Below are 16,932 nucleotides of genomic sequence, written 5' to 3' on the forward strand. Positions count from 1 at the left end.
GTTGTAATTACATATCCTTTTTAAAAGGATTGAACTAAAAACTAACACCACCATTCATCATTTCGACCAATTATGTATAGTCTCTTCTTTCTGGTGAAATATGTATATTTTTCTTATTTTAATAACTAGTGTTTCTGATAAAGAAATTGTTCCCCCCATTGAGGCGTAGGGATTTCTCCCTTTCGCACTTAGATTGCCGTTTTTTCTAATGGATTCCTTGCAAGATTTTTGGTTATTTAATGGAGTAAAGAACTCTTCTTTGGGGAATGGTACCAAGGTCTGTTCAAGAGCAGTTTTACCAGGTCCCAACACCTTTTCCTACCAATTGCAGGGCAGTTGTACTGAATTTGATCAGTTATCTCTGTCTCAGACATTTGATGAGTCTGATTGTTCAAGGTGATTGTTACTTGAGCAGGTCCTGTGAATACAAGTTAGTTTTTAATTATTTGCTGGCGAAAGATTTCCTCTTTTCCAATTGGAAAAAGTGAGTAGTCTTTTTGCTTCTTCATGCCTGGTTTACGTTGCCAGTATTTGTTTTCTTTAGTCACACAAGATTCGACGTCTTTTAATATGGTTATAGATTATACCACAATATGAATTTGGGCCTTTGAGTTATTTCTAGGCTTCATTTTTAGCAAATATGCTTTCTCATTCCCTCATGACCTGGTTGGCACCTTAGGCTATTTGCAGATCCGAATTTTTTTTTAACTATTCAGACAGTTCCTGGTGAACCTTTTGACCTGCCTGGCTAACTGAAAGTACGATTATTGTTGCACCCTTGATATGTTTATTATTTATTTCATGTATACATGATTCTGTGGCTAGCAGATCGCCTTGAAAAGTGGTTGCGGTGGAGCCTCTTTACCGTGGTCTATACTCGCTATGCGCATAATGGTAGGTAACGTCTACAAATTTATCTCCCTGCAGATCATGGAGAAATTTCACAAAACGTTTAATGACTACAATAAACTGAAATTAATTAGCATCTTCAACTACCTCGGACAATTATGACATATTTTTGCGGGTAAAATCGTTTGTGACTAAAGCAGTTCGAAAATTTTGCCGGTAAATCAGGCCAAACCGTTACCATCGGTCCGCTATATTCTCTTTTTTTAGTTTTATTTAAAATTTGCCCTATAGAATTAACTATATTAAACAAATGAGTAGTTAATTTAGAAATGTACTTGACTTGTATAATCTTACGTAATAGTGACTTTTCGATGTAAGTATAACTAAGCCCACATTGGTTACTCGTTATCACTTAACATGAGATCAATAGGATGAGGATTTTGAGGAAGTATGGCCGAAGGCTGGGCTAAGAGACCGGGAAGACCGGTGAGTGAGGAGTGGAATTTGTGGTATCACAATCGTGAGACACGTAAATCGTGGAGGATTAAATAAGAGCATTTGAAATAACACAGAGGTTTTTAAATTGGAACGATTGGATTTGAAAGGAGTGGGATGCTTTGGCTGAGCTTAATGCAATAATTCCATGTCGATTTGACTAGTCTGTTGTATATTAGTCTTTTATTGTTAGGGGGTAGTTTGGATCGTCCGTCTAATAGACAGGGACTCTTCAGCAAAAACCTAAGAACAGTAAGATGAGACTAGGGAATGTACGGCCATTGTGGAGAGAAAAATATTTTAATGATTAGTCAGCAGGCTACATTATGTAAAGGATGGACTTTCTTGGGGGAAGAAAAAATTCACAATTTTAATTAAGAGTAAGAGATATCAAATAAATATGTTTTTAATGAGTCTCCCGTCCAACAACATACTTTTGGGCTGCTCGTCCATTGGAACCGAACTACGACGGCCGTTCAATAGCCGAACTATTTGACCAAACGGACGACCGGCAATATAGCCGAACGCCGTCGTTCCTCTGTAGCCGATTTTCGTCAGTTCATGACACAGCCCAGATGGATGTAGAAGATTTGTTGCTGCTCGAAAATTCTTAGTTTACATACAAATGGAATGAAAGAAATAAACAAAAATATTGGAAGTTCCATTTCTAAAGCTATCCTTGACCACAGCTTACGCTGGACTTCTCTCCGATGATAGAGTGGATCACGCATGTCCCAAGAGCCTGCTTAACTGCACTTATCAATTTTTCGCAATCCATCGAAATGAAAACGAAACGGAAAGTTAAGCAAAAAGCAAAGAACGGCGTTAAACAACGGTGAGCGTTTGATGTCACGTGGTTGACAGTTGAAGTCGAAGTAACCATTCCGCCGAATAGGACTGGAAAATCCAACTTTATTTGGATCGGAAAGAGCTTCGGCCGTACACGGCCCAACACGACCGAACGAAATGGTTCTAATGGACGCGTGCTCATTCATTTCTTCGCTCTTGGATCATTCGGCCCTATTCGGCCGTGCAACACGGCTCCAGTGGACGGCCTACCTCACCCACACCAACGGATGCGCAGTAACAATTTGAAACAGGTTTCAATGATAAATCAGGAATTAATTTTGAAGTTCATCTGCACAGTTCCATCAATATTTTTATTGTTCATTTGTCATCGAGAATCGAATAGATTACATGACATTTGAAAAATGGCAAAAAGGAGGAAAAATTCAAAAGGTGCGGTTGAGGGAAGTTACTGTCCCAGAGGATCAGAGGTCACGATAGCTCAAGTGGTAGAGTAGCGGCGTATCTAGCCGAAGATCGTGGGTTCGAATCCCGCTGGTGACACTGATTTTTTTATCTCAACTAAAAACCTTAATTAATTGAAATATATTAATTGGTCAAGCGGACCACGAAAACTAGTGAATTTAATATTTTTATTTGTACGTTAATCAATTCACAAACAAAATATTAATTTTTAAGCCCATGTGTTTTAACTTATTTCGAAAAATTTTGGATAAAACCTGAGCGTCGGTCTTTATTAACATTTTTGGCAACTTCTCACATCAAAGAAAATCTCTTGTTAATAAAAACCATTGTGCAGTTTTGTGGATAAACCCAATTTTGAAGATTGATCTTCTAAGTACTGTTACTCTGTTTTGCTATTTCAGTAGTAATCATGTAGATATGTTTTCAAGGAGCTGCTCCCACATCAAAACAATTTGCAGTCCATATTAGCAAATTTATTGCAAAGTTTTACAGGCAAATAAAAGACCTACTTTGATCAATTCAATTCCTATGTTTTATTAATTTAAGATATCAATGAAAGTTGTTTTTGATAATATCAAACACAGCAAATTAGCAATGAACTGTTAACTCGCAGTTCGCTATGACACACAAATTTCTTACAATACTGGTTACTTTGCAATTATTCTGCCAAGTTCCATTCATAATTTTACAATGCATTTAGCATAAATGTTAATCTGCCAGCATCATCTTGTTGTTTCGTAGCTGGAAGAGACTTTTTATAAAATTAATTGTACGATTGACCATGCGGGTTGCTTCTTAAATTTGAACCATTTTTTGGTTTTCGTCGTATTTTGGTACCGTTTTGTTTTCCTTGTAGATTTTTGATTACCAAAATTCTACAAAATTGTTCATGTCAGTTTTTTTTTTTAAATTATTATTATTATTAAAACTGGTCTTATTAGACCAACCATTAATTTTAAAATAATATTATATAATAAATAAATGTTTACATTCTTATAAACCCACTGGTACAATAAGATTTACATTTCAATATGTCAGTTTAACTCATAAATTTTATTTATTTTTTTAAGGGCCGGCAAACTGCATTGGTAATCGGAAGCTTTTTTCCTTTTCTTTCCTTGGCTTTTTCGCGAATTAATCATATTAATTTCTTTTCCCGTTCCCTCAGCAAAGTTATGATCAAACCAGTGAGGAAGGTTATCAATTTTCTTTTTCCTACTGCTAGTCTCTCTGCACCTAATAGCTTAGTCAATTGTGGATGAAATGACACGAATAAATATAGTAAAAGAAACAACATGATAGTCTGGTTAGCATTACCAACTAACACTACCCCAGAGTACTCGATATTCCTCAGGGTAATTCGAGATAAGACCCTGTATTCACGCTAATAAATTATATTCACACTACAAATACAATTCATTTACACTATCCCACACTACTCCAAATTCCTCGGGGTAATTTGGGAAAAGCTCTTCCATTTCCGCTAATAAATACATTCGTTTAAGTAAATAAGACATTTTACATAAAGGTATTGGGTTGTCCGGAAAATAATGCAGGATTTTGGTATTAAACAAAAAAAAAGAAACTAGTTACTTTAAAGCAATGTTCTTTAATCAAAATAATTTCCCATACTCTCAATACATTTCTCCCAACGTGTTGGTAACTTATTAATTCCGTCTGAGTAGAATTCAGAATTTTTAGAATTGATAAAGTCAATAAATGCATTTTCCAGTTCCGTTTGATTTTTGAATATTATGTGTTGTAAGTAGTGGTCCAGGTGTCTAAAAAAATGGTAGTCAGTAGGCGAGAGGTCCGGAGAGTAGGGTGGGTGAGGCAAAGTTTCATAGCCAAGCTCCAATAATTTTTGTGACGTTACACGTGACACATGTGGTCGAGCGTTGTCATGCAACAAAATGGGCCCTTTCCGATTGACCAAAGAGGGCTTCATTACTGCCAATTTCTGATGCATGGTATTAATTTGGTTACAGTATGATTCAGCATTGATGGTTTCGCCAGGATTTAAGAAGCTGTAGTGTATTAAACCAAATGAAGCCCACCATACCGTAACCATTACCTTTTTTTGATGAGTTGGGGGCTTTGGAGCTTCTCCTTTGTCGAGCCACTGTCCAGAACGTCTAGTGTTATCGTAGAGAATCCACTTTTCGTCACATGTAACAATTCTGGCCAGAAATGGGTCATTTTTGTTTCGACAAAGAAGTGATGCACAAACATCAAAGCGCTGATTTTTTGGCGATCGTTTAATGAGTGTGGAACCCAATTTTCGAGTTTTTTCACTTTTCCAATCGCCTTGAGGTGGTCAGCGACGGTCGTTTTACTGACTTTGAGTTGCTCTGCAAGTTCTCGAACAGTTGTTTTGGGGTTTTCTTCCACCACTGATCGCAGAACATCATCATTAAGAGAGGAAGGCCTTCCACGACCTTCTTCATCTTCAAGGCTGAAATCTCCCTCCCGAAATTTTTTAAACCACCTTTGCACAGTGCACTCATTAACACAACCCTCGCCCCAGACTTGGTTAATGTTTCTAGCCGTTTGGGCTCCGCTTCGGCCGAGTTTAAACTCGTAAAAGAAAATCGTACGAAATTCTCGCTTTGACATTATAAGGATGACTGAATTATTTCCAAGTAGCGGAATGCTACAGAGGTAAACAAACAATATCATTTGGAAGAGGATTAATAAGTGTTGACATTCATACAAATGAGTAATCCTGTAAACGTAAACAGAATATTTTATATAGATTTTTTTTAATGAAAACTTAAAATCCTGCATTATTTTCCGGACAACCCAATACAAAAATCTATTAGCAATTTAAAATATTGGTCCCGTGCCGCAAGGTCAATCGACAGCTTTATTGTCTTTTCTTACGTGCTCCACTGTGACAATTTCTACATACAACAGGCAACTGCGTGGTCTCACCCCTTTTAGAATGACCTATGCCAACCTGGTAATATGGCCTTTCCCCTTCTAGACCCAGCCTCCGTAGACAAGAAAACTATTTTTTTCTTTAATAATTAAATGTACTGCTTTCAGTCAAACGGATTTTCCATTCATCGTGTTATTGCTTTAGCAATCGTTCTTTTTAAAACGGTGTTTTAAACTTCCCATGTCTTCAGTAACTTATTTATCTAAATCTTTTGTATATTCGTACTTTGAACAACATGGTATTAATTGTATATTTTAAAAGCAGCTAAAAATTAAAAGATATTTCCAAATGTAAACATATGATTTTTGACATTTCATATCATCCATGTAGTTGCATTACTTTTACTAATTCTTGCGGTTTTGATTCGTCACACTCGGTTTCCATGCTCAAAGTCTCGGTTTGTGCCTTGCTGGTAAATTTAATTGTCACTACCACTCCTAACAAGATGATCGAGACGATTAATAAGCAGATGCCGAGGACGATAATTTTCTTTTTTGTAATGAAGGGTTTTGATGCCTGACTCGATGAATCGTCTACCGGGTCGAACTGTTGTACATCCTCTGGAAGGCGTTGTCGAGGCGTTCCTTGCTGATTTGCTTCGGTTTGTTGTTTATTATTATTGCTTCCCTCTTCGTCAGTATCTTTCTGGGGCGACGGCTCTCTTCTGAATGGTTCAGCATCGTATGGGTTGATCCCGAACAGAGCCGGAAAGTATTCATAGTAATAAGGGTGGAACTGGGTCGGCGGGGTGTAAATAAACGGGGGCCTTAACCTCGCTTGAAGCCCCTTTGGATATTTGCTCAACATACCCGATCAGTTTCAAGATAGCCTGCTAGGAGGAAATTATCGAACGTGTGGATTTTCATGAAGCTTGCAGTTTGGATGGTGGTTGAACTGAATGGTGACAGCCGGTTCTGACAGGACCAAATGTACTCGTGAAGAAGGGTAATACTTTACAACCCCGATAGCCACTAGTTTTCCATTGGTCATTATTTCAAATAAATCGTTTCTATTTAAAGTAAAACATATGATTAATTAATTAAGGATTTTAGTTGAGATAAAAGTCAGTGCCACGATCGGGATTCGAACCCACGACCTTCGGCTAGATAGGCCGCTGCTCTGCCACTTGAGTAACGTGACTTCGATCCGTTCGGACACTAACTTCCCATCTCAACCCCCACCTTTTGAATTTTCCCTCCTTTTTGCCATTTTTCAAATATCGTGTAATCTCTCGGCAATAAATGAAATGGCCACGGACAGCTTTCGCGAACTTCATTTAACTTATTAAATTCAGAAGTTTTCGTGGTCCGCTTGACCAATTAATATCTTTCAATTAATTAAGGTTTTTAGTTGAGATAACAAAGTGCGAGTGGTTCGAGGTCATGATAGCTCAAGTGGTAGAGCAGCGGCGTATCTAGCCGAAGGTCGTGGGTTCGAATCTCGCCCGTGGCACTGACTTTATTATCTCAACTAAAAACCTTAATTAATTGAAAGATATTAATTGGTCAAGCGGACCTCGAAAACTAGTGAATTCATGTGATTAATGTTTTATACTGCCTTTCAATTCATTTTCTTTAGAACAATAAATTATTTGCTAATTTTACAAATACAGTAGATAATGTTCAATTCAATTCACTTTAGGCGCAATTCAGTGTAGACCCGTTGTACGTCCTCCTCCGATTGTGATTGCTCGAACTTTGTAAGGAGAATCATTATTTACACATTCATTAAAACAGAAAAATTGAGTTCCAAATGTACCATAGTCAAGTATTATAAAAGTTGGGTAGTTTTAATTTTTTTAATATTACATGAGTAACCACAGGAGTAAGGTCAAAGTGAACATATCAAATATATTGGGCTGGTGCAAAAATAATGCAGGTTTTGAAAGGGCAGTCAAAACTATTTTTATAATAAAATAAAGCAAATTTATTCGCAAATTTTTCATCACAATCTTTAGATCTTTGCCAATGTTTAATAAGCATTTTTATTCCGCTGATATAAAAACCTTTATTTCGACTCAAAATAAACTTAGAAGACTTTTCGGTTTTACCATGTGCTCTAAAAATTGTACACCTCAAGAAGTGATCAAAATAACTAAAACGCGAAGGTCAGTAAGCGAGATGTCGGGCGAGTATGAAGAATGATGTAAGGTTTCATATCCTAAGTCCTTAAGTCACCTGAGGGTTGTCATTGCGACATGTGGCCTGGCATTATCATGGAGAAGAATCAGCCCATTACGGTTTACAAGTGCTGCACAAAGACGTTGCATTTTGTCAATTTCTTGGCATTATTCCTCTGCTTTGATAGTTTCACCATAATTCATGAAATGATAGTGAAAAACCCAGGCAGTCACCATAACCTTTTTTTGGTGTAGATTTGGTTACGGGAATTATTTGGCGCTTCATCCTTGCCCAACCACTGACATGTACGCCTCCTGTTATCAAACAGAATCCATTTCTCATCTCACGAGATGATTCGATCAAGAAATTGATCATCTTGGTGGCGCATCAGAAGAAATGTGCAAATTTCAGATCGTCGATTTTTTGGGGCTTCGATTAGTTCCTGCAGTACTTTTCGGCCTTCTTTACATTACCAATTTGCTCCAGTTGGCGAACACTAACCTATTCCGCAATATCGCGTGTTGTCTTACATGAATTTTCTTCAATCGATGTTTTGAGTTGGTCGTCGTCCACAACGGAAGGACTGCAGCGACCTTCCCTGTCATCGAGATCGACATCTCCGAAACCATCGCTGCACCATGCATTCGCTATGTTATGCGCGGTTTGGGCCGTACATCGCTCAAGATTAAATTCGTACGAATACGACGAATTTAAACGATGGTTTGACGAAAATCTATTTTGAACATATTTAATTTCGCTGGTCCTCATTCTTATAAAACGCAATATAAACTAAAATATTTTATATAAAAGATAACAATTAAAAGTATTTATTATAATCCATAAACTATATTTGAGTATTTAGCTTTGTTCACGTGACAAAAACCTGCGAGAATAAAACAAATTTTCAAAACTTGCATTAATTTTGCACCAACCCAATAGTAGATAAAATAAACCTTTAAGTCATAGTGAAGCATGGAGTTTTGATATATAATGGTTAAATATTCTAAAATTTGTTTCGTTTCGTTATGTTATGTGAGCAGAAGCAGCCAATTCTCATAAACTATGTGAATAAGTCTAAACCTTAGGCAGAGAAAGGCTGCTCGATATGTCCCACATAATAGAGGCTTGTCATGCCTTGGCTCCATACAGAGAGCGTGTAGGCATGCCGCCGAACTTAAGAAGAGTTCTCGAACACGGTAGCGAGTTTCAGAGTCCCCTGTTCCGCTTTTTAGGGGAAATTGGGTTTTTTATTGTATATAATATGTCTTATGTGTTGTCTATATGTTTTGTCTGAGTGCATGTATTTATTAGCGTGAATGGCGAGGGGTGAGGGTGAAACATAACGTCATCATCGCCCCTCGAACGTTGAGAGCGTATGAGTGTGTGTTCGGGGTCGATGGCGGAATATTTATAAAACTACTCCATCGACCCCAATCTAGATCAGTTTGAGTATAGGTCGGTGGAGGGATATCAAGTACTCCACCGACCAAACGGAATGAGTATATTGTATGGATGTATTTATGTGTATGAATGTATTTATTTGTATGAATGTAGTGTTTGAAAGGGTAAATAGAGTACAGATTTAGTGTGTAAATGATCTAGATGTCGGAAGCCCCAGTCAAAAAAAGTCTAAACTTGACCATTAGATATGGAAAATAAGCCTTTTAAGTCATGGTGAAGCGTAGAGTTCTTAACTCACTATGGTCAAATATTTTGAAATTTTTGTAGTTTGAAGCTATGTTATGTAAGTACAAGCGGCCGATCGTAATAAGTACAAATTAGATTGAATTAGTAGATTTTTTATTTCTTTAGAAAGGAATGAGACCCAATGTTTCTATGATAAATTTAACAGTCCACACTTGACCTAAAAATCTCATTAGTACTCTAATTAAATCCTAGAAAAGAATCACCGATGATCCAAGCTGCGAAGTGTGTACAAGATCATCTAGAATAACTTGAATAGTACGAGAATGACAGTTCTAGTGTACTACATCTGAAATCTTATTTATCAGCTATACTAATTATTTCCGTTGCCATAAGTTTAATGACCTCAATCAATGAATGATCAGACAATGGGCCGATCGCTACCTTCATTTACTCCACATTTTGATTAGATAATAACACTATTTCATTTGAAAAATGAAGAAAAATGTATTTTTTAGGACAATAAAAACTTTTAAAAGAAAATTGTTTATAATTAAAAGTTTCATTTCGTCCAGAACGGACGCTGGACTTAAAGGAAGTAAAGAATAAAAATATTCGTAGTAATTTAACACATTTTCTTAAGTCAACATATGATTTTTTTAAAGTTTTTTGATCATACGACAGGAAGGCACGCAGAATTCGATGGAAACATCTACATACTTGACCTGTTTAATAATAGAATTTGACTGCCAGAACATTAGAAAACTGAGACGGAAACGGTTTGCAGTATTCAACAATAAGTAAAAGAAAAATTACCGATTCGCTCCCTTCCTTTAAACATTCTAGTAAATGATTATATTTCCATAAAACGTGCTAATTATTAAAATCGATTAAATGAACACATTTGGCATAAATGAATTTTTTATTGATACAATCAAAATTATGTCGTCGTTGGTGTTCCGGTTGTTGGAGGATTTTTTTCGCATTCAAACCAGTTGAATTCAAAATTAAGGATTAAAGACAGGAGGAATGAGACGATGAAGACCGCAGAGACTGACAGACTTAAAACGCAAAGTTGGGATTTGGAGAGAAACGGTTCTGGCTCCTGTACTAGGAGTGATGATTCGGATGGCTCTACCGCCTGAAGAAAGTCTTCATCATCGTCTATTTCGTAAACGATTACCTTTCTCTCACACGTGTCAGACTGTGCGTTTCTTTCATTCTCCTCTTGATCTTCTAAGCTATTGGAATCATAAGAAGGTGTCCTCTTATCAGGCACTTTCATTTTTTTTTAACTTTGACAAAGTAACTTACAACTCATAAATTGGGTCATGTGTATCAAAAACATTAGAACCGCGCCGGCCTTAACTTGCGAAAAAATTACGGTGCTTTCTTCGTAGTTTTACTCATCGCTTCATCGCTTGGCGTTGGTGTCGTCACTTTCGATGAATCTGGGAGTGTGGCAGGTGCGTTCTTACACTGGAGCCAATTATATTTCCATGTTAAAACAAAAGCTAATAAAAATCCAACTATCACTGCAATGATGGAAAGGAATATGAAGAGAATTATAACACGTAGAGGGAAAAGATTTTTTTTGTCGAATACATCTTCGCGTGCTCTAGGAATATTTCTCATTTCTGTTATTGGTCCATCGTCATCGTCTGATGAGATCGTCATAAGAGATATTCTGCGAAGAGGAGTAGGACTTATATTTTGCTCCTGTGTTTTGAAAGACATGGCAAAGTTTCTTTGCTTTTAAATCTTAATTTGAATAAACGAATCAAATAACATGTGTTTCTGAGGTCGCTTCTCATTTTTGTAAAAAAAAACCTTATTTGCCTTATAATGCCTTACTTGCCAATTTCAACATTTTTCCATTAATTACTTCCAAATGTAAAAAGATTGCCGGCCCTTGATGATGGATTTCTGAATTAAATAGAAAAATATTAACATGTTACAAGAAAATTAATCAGATAACAGATGAACCGTGGTGACCGAGATTTTATGATGCCCCATTTCATGGTGATATGACGTGCTTCAACGTCCTATTCACCATTGAAATTTTAATGGAGCTAATAAGACTCCTCTATGCTAAAGATCATATTGAAATGATTAAATATTTATCTCTTCTTTTTTAAATGTACATTGAGACTGAGTGTATTTATTAGCGTGGATGATTAGTGTGAGAGGGCCTAAGGCAGAATATTGAGTACCCATCGTCGATCTATTTGGTTAGTTTTATAATGTATGTGAAGAGTGATGGAGGGAAATCAAGTACTCCAACATCATAACTGTGTGAATGGTAAGAGTAAGTGAGTGCGAGGCTGTGTGGGATCTGGAAACTGATCGCGTTGGGGGATAAAATGACATCGATGCTGATAACCCTGGTGTCCAGCCTAGGTACAAAACGACAATAAATGCAAAAACCATACTCAGCAGAAAGAAACTCTGAAGAAGAATAAAACTTTAATAGAAATAACCCTAATCCATACTCATGATTCCAAGAGATGGTATGCGCTGAGACCGAGTTAAAACAATAACCCTGAAACCACTTTCATTGAAGGTGGGAAATATAATGTTAAGAAAAGGAACAATTTACTGGTTGGCTAATGGAACGTGAACACAAGTATCTGGTCCCAAAAATCAAATATATACTCAACACCCATAGCCATATAAATTAATGTTTAATTCCTGAACATATTATGTAAAAATGCAGTAATAGCTAGGGGGCTTTGCGTCGGTAGTCGCAACGGTTAAGACGTTGACGACTCATCACTGAAGGAAAGCGGGTTCAGTGGCACATTTTCGAAGGAGAAGATGGACGCTTTGAGTCGTAAGACCTTCCAATCCTTCCGCCCACCCTGAGAAAGCCCCGTTCGTCAAGAAATAGAGATAATGATCGTAAATCAGAACAACAGGGTTGCTTGGTTGCCAGGGTCTGCTGAAATCGTGCTGCTGTGCAAGGGTTCACACTTCTATTGCCCTTCGCAACTGGCTTATATGCAGCGAACCGTAATGTCGGTTATCTTGTGAAGGTTCGACAGTTATAAATAAAACTCTGAAAATCTGAAAACACTGTTTGTAGCTGATTAACAGAAGAAAAATTTGCCTAACACTGATGTAAATACGGACAGAAGTGTGGCAAGCATAATTTAAGTGGACTGTTTGACTTCGGAAACTTTTTGCATAGAAAATTCACGATCAGGCCACCTTTACTGAGGAACATCACCCTTACTACCATCCTTTAACCTTGGACATTTCCACACTAAATTTAAAATATCTATAATAATCCTATTACATAAATCGGGCCCAAAAAGTGATACTAACAATTACAGGTCCCTTAGACTATCACTAAGTATAATTTTGGATAAATGTTTTTAAAACGAATTGTTGATTTTCTTTCTGATTACAAAATAATAACCCAAACCAATATTGATTTCAATCATGTAAGTCTCCAGAAGATGCACTTTTGAGGCTTCTAATTTTATATCAATAGGTCTTGACAATAAAAATAAAATCATAAGATTGTTCTTGGATATTTCAAAAGCGTTTGATTCTGTAGATCACCCAGTATTGCTTGAAAAACTTTTCAATAATGGTATCGAAGGATCAGTTTATAATTTCATTAAATCATATTTGTTAAATTGATCTCAAAAAACAAAACTAAGTCAAACTTTTAGCAATCCCACTTATATTATTTGTGGTGTTCCACAGGGAAGTATTTTAGCCCCTATAATATTTTTAATTTACATTAATGACTTATTTAAACTAAAACATTCTGGTAAAACATTGGGATTCGCTGACGATATAGCTATTCTTATTTCTGGCAAGAATTATGATAACATGATAAAAAAATATTAACTTTCAAAAAAGTAATTTAAAAATGGTTAGATAGTAATTTCTCTTTTAAATACACATAAAACTAAAACCATTAATTTTTGTCTATCTAATCAAAACAACTTAAATGAAAACATAACATTACATTCTTATGTAAATGCATTTAACTACAATTGCCCAATTTTCTAAATAAGTTAAATATTTAGGAATAATTTTTGATAATAAATTAAACATAAAGCTTCATATTGATGCTTTGGTAAAAAAGTTTTAAAAAAATTATTTTATGAGTTTAAAATTTTAAGAAATATTCTTCAGCCAGATTTAATAAGATCTGTTTATTTTCCATTATCACTATCCTTGAGAACATATGATCTGACTAGGGGACGATCAAGTTGGTGTGACACGGATTAAACCCAAATTTTTTTTGGTGATTCTACACTCCAAAATATGGGACACGGATCCGACATTTGATGTGAATAGTCCCTGGTTTTTAATAATTTTATTTTGCCGTTCTACTTGCTCAAATCAGCTATGTTAATATATCATTTTGCACCATTTTTTAAAATGTAGATTGCCATAAAGAATAGTAAAAGATATCAAAGTTTATCAATAGCCAAAAGCTTTCTACAAACCAAATATTTTTCAAGTAAACTAGGTCATACAAAAAAAATTTGTGAAGCTAATATGAAATTTCGTTTTAGCCTCCAGAGACCCCTAACTATAAATTTTGGTTTGAATTTAAATTTATCGATTTTTTACCCTTATTTTTCTTAAGAAGTCGTTTTCGGAATATCTAATTGAAACTGCTCATTCAAGAATTTCATCCTGGATTAGATCGACTTTAATCCTCTTCCATCTTGTCCAAACGAGCCACAAAAAAAAGTGGTAAATAGTCAAGATTTAATTTCTTTACAATGCCGTAAACAGCTTGCACACGAGCGAAATATTTCTGCGTCTTTGAACAGCTGCATCTAATTTGCTATTTATCAGTACGGTTTATATAACTTCAATTGTTAAGTCAATCGAAGTAATTTATAAGTTGATATTTTAAGTGTGAAAAGAGAATGAGAGATGAATGAAATTATGAGCACTTCGTTAGAAACTAATTACGGTAACTAAACATTAAGTGGTTATAATTTTCTCTCGTTGTAACTTTCGATAGACTGTACGTGAAATAAGAAAAAATATAAATAAATAAATGCAACTTACATCCCTTATCAAATATTTCAATTAAATTGGTTTGATAATTAATTTAATAATTACTCCTTAAGACACCTAGAACGCAAACAAATTTGAACAAATTTTAAGATAGGAAGTTCCCAAACTGAATAAGTCTAAAAAGCTTTAGTTACTAGTTGAACTTGCAATTGAACGTAAAATAGTATAACGAGACGACAGGATATCGCAAATCTTTCGGGCAGTAGCCAGGCTCGAACAAAACCGACGAGGTTCAAATATTAATTCTGTTTACAATAAATAAAACTAAATCCTTCACCGGAGGACTTTTAAACATACGTAGCGGACTGTGCGGATGTTACACACTGAAAACAACAGGTGGGCCTTCGGTTTCGATTAATCGAATTCACAGAGGGCGCGCTGGTAAACCATTTTCCTTCGTGGCGTGGGATTATGCACGGCAGAAATATGATCCAAAATATCCTATGGCTCATTCTGGTGGACAAAGCTCAACAAAAAAGCTTTCCAAACAAAGATTGGCTTACGTATGTACCATGGGAGCAATGAAAACAAACCTGTCAACTCATTGATAACCCTTTCGGACATAAATAATAATAAATAAAAAGTTCATACTAAACTTGCAATATATAAATTATAATAATTATTAAAATTGGTAACGCCATTGACCGCATATTAGTGAAAATTATTAATAATCTATCAATTGCATTTCTAATTATTTGATCACTTATACGTATTGCATTAAGGAGCGTGTAGAAATAAATTCCTCGTTTCCAGGGTGTACTGGGTAGAGAGAAAAAAGGAGTAGAAAAAAGCTCGCACACTGTAAAAATAATTTCAGTACAACCTTTCAACAAAGCTAAATTAGGGTGATATCGATAATGTCAGCCATTAATAGCAAAATTCTGTTATTTGTTGCTAATCGTGATTTAATAAATTAAACACAAAGGTCTCTAAGATGTTCCAAAGCGCGATTCAAGACATCAGACTATCACCAATATTGACTTTCGATGAACGATATCTTAGTACCACTTTGATATTTGATATTCAATTAATCTGATAAATTAATGCTAAGTATTTGCCTAAGGGGTTTCTAAACATTCCGTGGTTTCGATATTCTCGGTATAGCCGTTTAATTGCAACATTGTTCTAATATTGGATGCTACTAATGATAGCCAATGATAATCGATTTTTATTTTTATTCTTTTGAGGGGGTGATTTAAACCCAAGGAATATTGAGTACTCTGGGGGAGTGAATGTGACTAGATTTCTATGTTTCTATCGAGTGTTGTGTTCGTGCTAATTTATTGTAATCAGAGGTATTTATTAGCGTGAAAGGAAGGGGTTACTTATAACCCCGCCCTGAAGAATATCGAGTACTCTGGGGTGAGTGTATGACGTCTGGAGAATAAAGTAATTTATTAGCGTGAAAGGAAGGGGTTGCTTATAACCCCACCCCGCGGAATATCGAGTACTCTGGGGGAGTGAATGTGACCGGACAACTATGTTTCTGGTGATGTAATTAGATGTATTGTATGTTTTGTTTCTATTCTGTATTTGACAACCGGAGGTACAAAAGGGAGACTAGCATTCTAGGATATCAAGGTAGTATATATTTGAAATCAGTGAGTCAGTAACCAGATCGATTTGCACAAATGGCTGCAGTTTAAAACAAAATACGCGCTAAAGAAGAGAAAAAGAAGGGAAACACGCAGAGGGCCGGCGATGATCTCAGCTGTTGGCCCATAATCTTCCCACTTTATTATTATTTTTTTGAGATATTAGTTTATACTTTTATCGATGTTTGGCTTCCTACATTCCATCCCCCGGCCAAACTAATCGCGCGGTAAATATTATTGACAAAAAAAGGACTATCTTCAGCAATACGATCAGATTTTTCATTTCCTGCCGTGGAAACCGTATTATTTCCTTTTTCCTGGAACCGTCGGGAATCGAGTCCCAGACGAGTTTTCCCAGAAAAGCAAACGTAGACGGACGGCCGTTAAGCAAAACAAACTTGAAAACGATGAAAAGGACTTCGCTTTCAATTTCCCGTGATCAGAGTAGTACACTGTCGCATAGTAATAGCTCGGGGATTTCTTTGCATTAGCACGAATGACACGAACAAGTTTGTATATGAATTTTATTGACGAATTGTAAATTTTTTAAATAAATTAATCTTTTTATGTAAGATTTTGGTTGAAATGAAAAGTTAGTGTCACGAGGGGGATTCGAACCCACAACCTTCCGCTAATAGACCGCTGCTCTACCACTTGAGCTATCGTGGCTTCTTTGAATCCCGCTCGTGACACCAACTTTTTCAATTCAACCAGCATGTTACACAAAAAGATTAATTAATTGAAAGAAGTAATTTGGTCAATCGGACCACGAAATCTAAATAAAGTTGGCTACAACCAACCCCTATTGACACTTTACTACCAGAACTGTTGATACTGTTTAACTATGGGTGTTTCATGTACTTTATAACGCTATTAAGTCCGTGATAATGTATGAAGTGTAAATGTGTGCGTTTTCCGTATGGCCCAGGACGATAAGGGCTAGTGGAACGAACTGGAACAC

General features: G+C 36.0%; 1 long non-coding RNA gene across 1 annotated transcript in view; it reads right to left on the bottom strand.

Annotated features, from left to right (window-relative positions):
• Positions 1–16,932, bottom strand: part of LOC112126829 — a 121,352-nt gene that overhangs the window by 93,792 nt on the left and 10,628 nt on the right. The gene's annotated exons all lie outside the window — the stretch shown is intronic.

The sequence above is a fragment of the Cimex lectularius genome, unplaced genomic scaffold (assembly GCF_000648675.2).
Source record: "Cimex lectularius strain Harlan isolate CLEC.00 unplaced genomic scaffold, Clec_2.1 scaffold89, whole genome shotgun sequence".
In the NCBI taxonomy this organism is placed as follows: Eukaryota; Metazoa; Arthropoda; class Insecta; order Hemiptera; family Cimicidae; genus Cimex; species Cimex lectularius.